Source organism: Macaca fascicularis, chromosome 2, assembly GCF_037993035.2.
Source record: "Macaca fascicularis isolate 582-1 chromosome 2, T2T-MFA8v1.1".
In the NCBI taxonomy this organism is placed as follows: domain Eukaryota; kingdom Metazoa; phylum Chordata; class Mammalia; order Primates; family Cercopithecidae; genus Macaca; species Macaca fascicularis.
The window spans coordinates 132,544,597-132,555,319 of NC_088376.1; the positions used below are offsets into that span (position 1 = coordinate 132,544,597).

The 10,723-nt window shown below is 41.9% G+C and overlaps 1 protein-coding gene across 4 annotated transcripts in view; it reads right to left on the reverse strand.

Annotated features, from left to right (window-relative positions):
- Nucleotides 1-10,723, reverse strand: part of FRMD4B (FERM domain containing 4B) — a 360,118-nt gene that overhangs the window by 281,888 nt on the left and 67,507 nt on the right. The gene's annotated exons all lie outside the window — the stretch shown is intronic.

A 10,723-nucleotide genomic window follows, 5' to 3' on the forward strand; every position in this document is an offset into this window, starting at 1 on the left:
TTTACCATTTCTATCTAGACTAGAAAGTATATTTAGAAAAGAAGTTTTCTGGCTTAGTAGCCGACCCTTGTCCCCACAATCACATTTCCCTAATTTCAGCCTTAGCTGACGTTGACAGTTCTAGCAATATGGACAGCTCCCACCGCATTATTCCACCATTTGTCTCTCTGCTTTTAGGAGGAGGTAACACCCGCCAGGGGCAGCCCTCAACAATGGGGAGCAGTGGATAAATGCTTCAGCCTCTGGGCTGCAGACTTGGCAGACAGGAGCCCCTGTTGCCTATAGAAGCCATCTTTCTTGGCTTTTCTCCATCTCTTGTTCACTCTCTCCACTTCCTTCTCCTGCTTCCTGGGAATCTCCTCTCCCAAAATAGCTTCCTGCACCCAAGATACTGTCTCAGGTTCTGCTTTGGAGGAACTCACACTAAAAGAGTTCGTAAGCAAATGGCAAATTAATAACAAAAATTACACCACAGAGCCCAGAAAGCTCTCATAGATGGAGTCAAATAGAGCTCATTAGCTTCTAGGATACATGTGCTCATTACATGACTATTGATTAGATTTTTACATTGGGCCATGTGGGCTGGGTATACTATGGTGAACTAGATAGACACAGTCTATGCTCACAGAGCATGAGGCATTAAACAATGATTATGCAAATTATACTAACAGAAAGGACAGGAAAGATGGGAAAATACAGGAAAAACTAGTCTAGTCTGAGATTTAACATGGGTTTCTGAGAACACAACATTTAAACTGAGCCTTAAAGTAGGGGTTAGCCAAAAAGTAGGGAAGAGCTACAATGTGTCCTCAGCATACGAAGACTGAACATGGAAGGCGGACATTTGATGGGCTAATTAATCATGTTACAGGATTTGAAGATTTCAAAAAATATATAGCCAGTCAAATTCTCCCCTTTCATCTGACATGGTTAAATATCCTGTGAGCAGAACAAGTATTTGGATATCTTCAGGGTATTAATTACTGAGAGGACCAAAGTTGGCCGTTAAGATTCAAACATGGTTTGGAAAAACACGCTTGTAATCAGAGCCAGTGTACTTGGTAGATTCTACTCTTATTACCTAGGGAGAATGTGGGTCTTCCATGAGGTGGCAAAAAAAAAAAAAAAACAACAGTCTAACCTTGAAGCTGATGGGCTGGTTTAAAAAAAAGGAGTCTAATTTGCTCCAAAGACCCACTGCTTCCGATTCACAAAGATGTCATTTAAAACTGGTTTGAAGAACACCTGCCTGCTGATTCATTCTGAAATGGGGAATCAACTCAGAAGAATCTGATCCTTACAAACCTCTAGGGCACACACACTTCCTGAGACTCTGAATGTGCTTAACCTCCTGCTAAACACACAGTGCTTTATGTGCTAACAAAACGCAATAAATACACCATTGGTACTTCTATGTTTATGATCCACTGCCTTTTTTCTTGCAGCGATCTTGTAAGAATTTCACTTCATATTTTTATTATTCTCACTGCATACTAATACTTCAAACATTTCAGTAAATTATGGTTCTCTGGTTCCTACTTCAGAATCATTTAACTGATTTAATGAGCTCTGTCTAATTATTGCATTTCACCTTTCTTATTAAAGTGCAGCAGTGTTTTGGCTGAAATAGCTGGTAATAGCTCAAATACTCAGAAAGGAAAAAAAATGAGGATGGATAATGCAGGACTCACTACAGCGCATTTTATGCTAGACATAATTTTTAAGAATATACAGATATATGTATACCTTAATCCACTCATACATTCATTACATATTTATAAAATGCCTGTATGTGCTATGCATTTGTGAAAGATACCAGAACAGCTTTAATGGTGCTTTCTTAGATTGGCATCCTTTTATCAGGGGCACAAAACACACTGATTAAAAACTCTGGAGTCAGACTGCATATATCGAAATCTTGGCTTCACCATTAGCCATGTGACCTTGGGCAAAACAATGAGCCAATCCGTGCCTCAGTTTTCGCATCTGCAAAACGATAGTTAAAGTATTATTAGCATCTACCTCCACAGGACTGTCGCGGGCATTAAATTAGTCAGTACATACATAACATGTCAAAAGACTACCACGGGCATAACAGGCACTTGGCAATTGTTACCTCTTTTGTGTTCCCTATTGAATTGTGCTGGTCTATAACAAACTCACAGCAACTGTAGGTGTCTCTATCTACTTATCTATTTAATTAGTTATCCATTATTTATTTTTATTTATTGTTTACCTCCATCAAATTATAGGATACATGAACAGAGAGACTAAATGCCCAGTGCCCGGCATTGTGCTTGGTTATAGTAAGGCACTAGTAAATGTTTGTTGAATGAATGAACCAAGGAATAAATGATTCTCTGTCAGCATGCATGACCCCTCTCATTCCCCACAGCCTTTCGCTTCAGAGATTTCCATCACACATGTCTATCATACGGCATTTGTTGGAAATTCCACATGGTTTTATACCCAGATGGTGCCCGTGACAAAGGGAAGGCGTTCTGGCATGCGTGAAAGTTACGATGCCAGATGACAAGCCAATTCACTGTATTATTCATCATCAAATGTTGTTGGCCAGAGAACCGACTGCTGTCTGCTGAGCTCCACAATGGTCAAGTGAAGAGGCTGATTTTTAACGGAAGGTAGTAGCATCTTTAGAGAGACAGGGTGATGTGGTAGGAAGATGAGGTTTAAAAAGTGAGATGTTCCTCAGTCTTGTCTCGGCTTAGCAAGGTTGGGCAAGTCACTTCACTCTTTGGGGCTCTCGGATTACTGTATTTGTAAACGGAGGACACAAATTGTCATCAGTAATTCCCCAAACTGGTTGCACACCAGAATCTTCTGGAAAGCTTTTTAAAATACAGTTTCTTTTTGGCTAGCAGGAGGCAAATTTTTAATAAAAAGGGCCAGATATTCCAGGTTTTGCAGGCCATATGATCTCTGTCACAACTACTCAGACTTGACTCTGCCATTATGTAACCAAAGCAACCACAGACAATATGGAAACAAATGGGTGTGTCTGGATTTGACCAGGTTGCCCACAGGACACAGCTTCCCGAGCCCTCCTCTAGGCCATCTGTGGCCTCCCAGCGTAAGGGCCAGTTCTCTGCAGATTTACAAAAGCTCCTCTAAGTGACGTCAGCAGCAGAGATGTTTGTGAACCACCAGATACATGATCCATAGGGCTCCTTCCAGCTCTAATTGGAGCTGAGATTCTACATTTCTTATTTTCACCATGAGAAACGGCTATTCTTGGTCAACACTATCTAAACAATAATTCTCATATTCTTTCAAATGCATCACATTTGGATATTAGCTTTCTACATCTGAAGTTTCTGGTCTCTCAAAATTCAATTTGCTACTCTACCAGGAAGAGTCTGAATAGTTCCTTCCATCGTGTTTAGATCTAAAGCACCTCTCTGTGTGTGTGATATCCCCGTCACTTCTTTGTAAGTGACATTTTCATTAAGTTGCAAACTAGAGGTTTAATATTATCTTTAAGGCAATAAAGCACACAGTACACACCTCCACTTTAAGAAACAACGACACATAAAAATGTGAAATTGGTGAGGCCTGGTGGCTCAGGCCTGTAATCCCAGCACTTTGGAAGGCCGAGGTGGGAGGATTGCAAGAAGCCGGGAGTTTGAGAACATCCTGGGAAACATAGTGAGACCCCCATCTCTAAAATCAATAAATCAATAAATAAAAGTAACCAGGCTGGGCAACACAGTGAGACCTCCATCTCTAAAATAATAAAAATTATCCAGGCACACACCTATAGTCCCACCCACTCGAGCAGCTGAGGTGAGAGAATCACTTGAGCCCAGGAGTTTGAGGCCATGGTGAGCTATGATTACACCACTGCACACCGCCCTGGAGGACAAAGTGAGACTCTGTCTCAAAAGAAAAAAAAAAAAAAAAAAAAGAAACAGATCATGGACTCTTAAAATAAACAGTGAAATTATGAAACAGTTAAGGGGTGTTTATAGTATTTGGGCTACGCTAGGATTTCCTTTGTATAGAAAACCTCTTTTCTACTGAAATCATGACTGTCAGGTGATAATACATCCTGTATTTTTCCAGGACGGCCCCAGTTTTTACCTGTTGTCTCTGAGCAATTAACAGAGTGCCACCTTTCCCTCTCAAAAGTGCCCCCTTTGGACGATACATAACATGGTATCATCCTTCCTGTAGGTGAAATAGCCAAAATGATTGCTCCATTTATTTTATACTTGGTAAGAGGCAGGCCTGCTCTGGGGGCCTTCTCTATGTTATCCCAATGAATCCTCACGATATTTTGCTGATGGGTGATGTCCTAAGGTTGGGTCTTTCTAAAAGCAGACCCTGAGGCAAGGAGTCAGGGACGAGGAATTTTTCTGGGAAATATTACCAAGAAGCATAGGTAGGGAAGTGAGGAATGGAGTCAGGGAAGGGAAGGATGCCAAAACATGGTGCCTTCGGGAACAGTAACCAGAGCCGCAAGTAACCCAAGCTCAGTATTGCCAGGAACTGTCTGAGACTGTGTGAGCATGCCTCAGAATGTTCCCATGGAGGGGCTAGCAGGCCGCAGTTTTATCCTGCAGTTTTACTCCTCATTGGTTGAGGGTCACTCCTGGAGATGTTCCGTCTCCTTCCCTGATGTCTGGCCTGTGTCACAGGGAGAAGCAGTTCACTCCTATGGCTAGAGAAAGCCCTCAGGTAAAAGACACAGACAGCCTTGTCAGTGTGCGTGAGAACTGTCTGAAGACAACTTCTGGGGTAGGCCCAGGGCCACTAACAGCACGGCTACAGGGAGAATGAGGCTTGGCAAGGTTAAGTCACTTGCCCAGAGCTACATAATTGGTGGGTGGTAGAGACAAGATCTTGACTCATGCATTCGGCTCTGCAGAGCTTACCCTTAGCCATGCATAGACCTCCCTGTGCCTACACCTGAGTCACTTGTGCATCACCCAGTATCTGTGCACTGGCCTTGTTTCTGTCCTGAGAGGCCCTGGCAATGGCTCGCTGTACAGCCAGGGAGCCAAGGCCTCTGCCACAGCCACCGACTGAGGTACCTGTGGCAGGCGATTCCTCCTGGTCTCTCAGGGAAATGATCGATGAACTCTTCTTCCTCTCTCCCCGTGCACTGCTCAGAAGCATAATAATTTCATATGGCTTCTCCCAAGACACCCCTAGAAGACCATGTAGCCAGCTTGTCACAAAGCCAGCTTTCTCATCTATGATGCACTTCCTTGTATTCACCTCCTTGCCCTCCCTGCTCACTCACTATTCACACTCACACCTGCTTCCCTGGGATTGCACTCTGCAATAAAGTGCTAGTACCCAAGCTTTCATTTTGTAATGGAACATAATCTGCATGCAGTAAGTTTTGACAAATGCCTACACCTATGTGACCCACCCTTGCATCCAGATCTAGAGCAACCATCAGCCCAGGAAGTTTCCTTAGGCCCCTCACCAGTCAATCTGCTCTTCTCACATTCCTAGGCAACCACTGTTCTGATTTATTTCAGCATCAAGCTTCACCTGTCCTAGAATATCGTATCAATGGAATCGTGGAATCTAACACATACAGTTTTGCCTGGGGGATCTGTTTTTCGGGGAACCTGGGTGAGGTTCTAACTTGGTATATTTTGAGTTTTTCTCATAATTCTGGTCCATTGAAGTACATGTACCATACATCACTTCCATGGTAGACCAAAATAATTACAAATACTGGTATTTAAAGTTCATGATCAAAATATTTTCATGTAATGAGTGATATTCAAAGCAATGACCTGAGTGTATCATAGATCCTATTTTTTTATCTTCATAGTAAGTCTTTAGGATAGCTATTATCTTTGGCTTATAGACTAGGAAATTACGGCTCCAGTTAGGCTGAGTAGTGACTTGAGATGACACAATGTAATAGAGGCAGGGTTGGGATTTGAGCCAGACTGCATCTGACTCCAAGTCTTATGCTCTTTCATAAAATACTCTACTTATATAAGTTATCCGAAGAGAAACTCCTCAACTATTAGTAACCATGACTCTAAGGAAGTCCATAAGCAAACTTTGGCTCATAATGCATAAAGCTAAAGGTATAAGGAAATTTGCAAAACTAGGACTCTCTCTGCACAAAGAAATGACTGCCTTATCTCCTAAGTACAGCTTTGAAAGGCTCTCTATTAGAGATCCACCCAGTAGAAAGATTACTGGGTATCAGAAGATTATTAATCACTTATTCCCACAGCAGGCAGGTTCCTGAAACACTACTCTGGAAGCAAGAGGGAGTAAACAGTGAATAGGTGAAGCCTCACCTTGATTCATTTGGAAAAGTACACTATACCCTTTACTTAACTCATGTACCCATTCAAACATATTTGTGGGGCAACTACCATGTGCATACTCTGCTGCTCCCAATTCTGAGGTTATAGCAGCAAACAAGGCTGACTTTCTGAATAAATGATCAACTGATCTGTGTTAAACTTTTGCTTATAGTAATTAAAAATACATGCTGGTCACTTTTTTTGCCCATCAATACCTATTCTGTCAGAAATGGGAAGGGTATGTTGGCCAGGAAGTTTTCTGGTAACAGGACAGAGGCATTTTTTGACCATTTAGAGAACACCTCGAAAATATGCTAGCTTGGCAGGTGAGTGCAGTAGGATAACGTAATATTAGCGGTAATATTAGCAGTGCCCTTACCCATAGACTATGTGCAGGTCAGAAAGTAAACTGTCACCTATATATGATTACTAAGGCAGATACGGCCTGGGAATGGTGTTTTTCTTTTTTCTTTTCTCTAAAACATGAAACTGGGACCACAGATTAAGTAAAGACCATGTGATACTCAGTATGCAATGGTTTGTAAATGTTTTAAATGTGGAGACCCCTTTCTTATAGAAGTGGTCCTTCTACGACAGGAAGGAAAAACTGACAGAATTAGAATATCACTACTTTGCAGCTCTTAACGAATTAATGGATCCATCACTGATTGCTAATATCCCAGAATGACCACCTGATGCAATGGGGCTCCTAATGCAATTCACCTCCTTGCCCTCCCCCAGGCAAAATTGTATGTGTTAGATTCCACGATTCCATTGATATGATATTCTAGGACAGGTGAAGCTTGATGCTGAAATAAATCAGAACAGTGGTTGCCTAGGAATGTGAGAAGAGTGGATTGACTGGTGAGGGGCCTAAGGAAACTTCCTGGGCTGATGGTTGCTCTAGATCTGGATGCAAGGGTGGGTCACATAGGTGTAGGCATTTGTCAAAACTTACTGCATGCAGATTATGTTCCATTACAAAATGAAAGCTTGGGTACTAGCACTTTATTGCAGAGTGCAATCCCAGGGAAGCTGGTGTGAGGGAACACACACCATCAATAAATTAGTCTTGAGAAAACAAAATTGAACCTGAATCTTAACAACTATTTCGATCCAACTACCAACAAGCATCAAACAGAACACTGAATTACAACATGGCAATGAAATTAACAAAATCCAGACTGTGAGAAACTCTGCAGGTCAAATAACCAATTTTCTTCAATGTCTAAACTGCAAGGGGAAATAACAGAGATGGAGGGAAAACTTACAGATTAAAAGAGGCTTTATAGACATACCAACCAATCCCCAAAAGCTGATGTTATTTGGACCTTAATTCAAAAACAATCTTCAGCCGAGCACGGTGGCTCACACCTGTAATCCAGCACTTTGGGAAGCCAAGGCAGGCGGATCATGAGGTCAGGAGATCAAGATCATCCTGGCCAACACGGTAAAACCCCATCTCTACTAAAAATGCAAAAAAATAGCCAGGCGCAGTGGTGGGCTCCCAGCTGAGGCAGGAGAATGGCATGAACCCAGAAGGTGGAGGCTGCAGTGAGCTGGGATTGCACCACTGCACTCCAGCCTGCGTGACAGAGTGAGACTCCATCTCAAAAAAAAAAAAAAAAAAAAAAAACTTCAGAAAATACAAAATTCCATGAGACATTTAGGTTAACATTGACTGGATTATTCTTTTTTAAAATTATTATTATACTTTAAGTTCTAGGGTACATGTGCACAACATGCAGGTTTGTTTCATAAGTATACACGTGACATGTTGGCTTGCTGCACCCATCGACTCGTCATTTACATTAGGTATTTCTCCCAATGCTATCTCTCCCCCAGCCCCCACCCCCCGACAGGCCTCAGTGTGTGATGTTCCCCACCCTGTGTCCATGTGTTCTTATTGTTCAATTCCCACCTATGAGTGAGAACATGTGGTGTTTGGTTTTCTGTCTTTCTGATAGTTTGCTGAGAATGATGGTTTCCAGCTTCATCTATGTCCCTGCAAAGGACATGAACTCATCCTTTTTCACGGCTGCATAGTCTTCCATGGTGTATATGTACCACATTTTCTTTTTTTTTTTTTTTTTTGAGACGGAGTCTCGCTCTGTCCCCCAGGCTAGAGTGCAGTGGCGCGATCTCGGCTCACTGCAAGCTCTGCCTTTTGGGTTCACGCCATTCTCCTGCCTCAGCCTCCCGAGTAGCTGGGACTACAGGCGCCCGCCACCGCGCCCGGCTAATTTTTTGTATTTTTAGTAGAGATGGGGTTTCACCGTGGTCTCGATCTCCTCACCTTGTGATCCGCCCGCCTCGGCCTATGTGCCACATTTTCTTAATCCAGTCTATCATTGATGGACATTTGGGTTGGTTCCAAGTCTTTGCTATTGTGAATAGTGCCACAATAAACATACGTGTGCATGTGTCTTTATAGTAGAATGATTTACAATCCTTTGGGTATATAACCAGTAATGGGATTGCTGGGTCAAATGGTATTTCTAGTTCTAGATCCTTGAGGAATCACCACATTGTCTTCCACAATGGTTGAACTAGTTTACAGTCCCACCAACAGTGTAAGAGTGTTCCTATTTCTCCACATCCTCTCCAGCATCTGTTGTTTCCTGACTTTTTAATGATCGCCATTCTAACTGGTGTGAGATGGTATCTCATTGTGGTTTTGATTTGCATTTCTCTGATGACCAGTGCTGATGAGCATTCTTTCATGTGTCTGTTGGCTGCATAAATGTCTTCTTTTGAAAAGTGTCTGTTCATATCCTTCACCCACTTTTTGATGGGGTTGTTTGTTTTTTTCTTGTAAATTTGTTTAAGTTCTTTGTAGATTCTGGAAATTAGTCCTTTGTCAGATGGGCAGATTGCAAAATTTATTCTCATTCTGTAGGTTGCCCGTTCACTCTGATGGTAGTTTCTTTTGCTGTGCAGAAGCTCTTTAGTTTAATTAGAAACTGGATTATTCTTAAATGTTAAAGGTATGATATTGTTTTTGTGGAAAAACAGTCCTTATCTTTTGAGGATACACACTGAAATATTTTCAGAAAAATAATATGATATATGAGATGTGCTTCAAAATAATAAGGAGGGGAGAAATGGGGTACTGATATAGCACAGTCGGCCATGAGTTGATAATTGTTGAAACCTGCGTGCTGGATACAGGAATGATAATCATACATTTTGCCTTTGTTTATGTTTGTATTTTCTCATAACACAAAGTTAAAATCAACAAACAGAAAAGTAAAAAACTTTTTTTGTTGTTTTTTTTTTTTTTTTTTTTTTTTTTAAAGACAGGATCACTCTGTCACCCAGGCTGGAGTGCAGTGGCTCAATCATGGCTTACTACAGCCTTGACCTACTGGGTTCAACTGATCCTCCCATCTCAGGCTCCTGAGTAGCCAGAACTACAGGCATGCACCACCACACCCAGCTAATTTTTTATTTTTATTTTTATTTTTTATAGAGTCAGGGTCTCACAATGTTGCCCAGGCTGATCTTGAACTCCTGGGCTCCAGTCATCTGCCCACCTTCTCTTCCCAAAGTGCTGGGATTACAGGTGTGAGTCACTGTGCCTGGCTAGAAGTCTTTTAAAAAATAAAACCTTAATGAGAATCCCAGTCTTCTGCGCAAAGCAAAAGTTAGAAAGCCAGAACATGCTTATTTGTCCCCATCTCTCTCCCCCAGAGGTCCTGCTATGGTTTCTAAGGCACTGGTGAGATGGAAAGAGCATGGGCTTTGGAGCCAATGAGAAGTGAAGGTACTCTCTGGGTCTGCAATTTGACATGTCACTTTGGTTCTCTGAGCTCAACTTTCCCATCTCTGGAAAGAAGCTAATAAAGCTAAGAAATACTTCACCAAGAAGCACTTGTGACTTATTAAGAGAAGTAGCATCTGAGTGGTAAATAACTGGCATTATTTGGACACAAATCCATCTGCCTCTTAAAATCCACGCTCACAACTACCACACTACACAGTCTTCTAGTGTGGCACCTGACTGTTTGTGAATTGGCTATGGAGATTCACAGCCAGTAGAGACCTAGGTTCAAAAAAGTTGTTTCACTCATTGTAGGCAGTGAAACCTGTGGTCCCCCAAATCAAGCTTCCCATGTTTCAATCCTAGCTCTCCCATTACCAGCTACATGACTGAGCAAGTCACTTGACCTTGTCAAGCCTCCATTTTTAATTCTATAACATGGGTTAATAAAAGAATGTGCCTAGGGTTTTTTGTGAGAAATAAGTGACACAATCACAACTGTAGTGTCTCAGCTCTTCTCAACCCCAGTATATACCTCCCATCTCCAGAAGAAGAATATGACTAGTCTGTCCAAGCACCACATTCTCCTGATCATGACTGGTTTAGGTGTGGGTACAGAATCCATGCTAGGTAAATGGGATCCTAGCAGGGGACC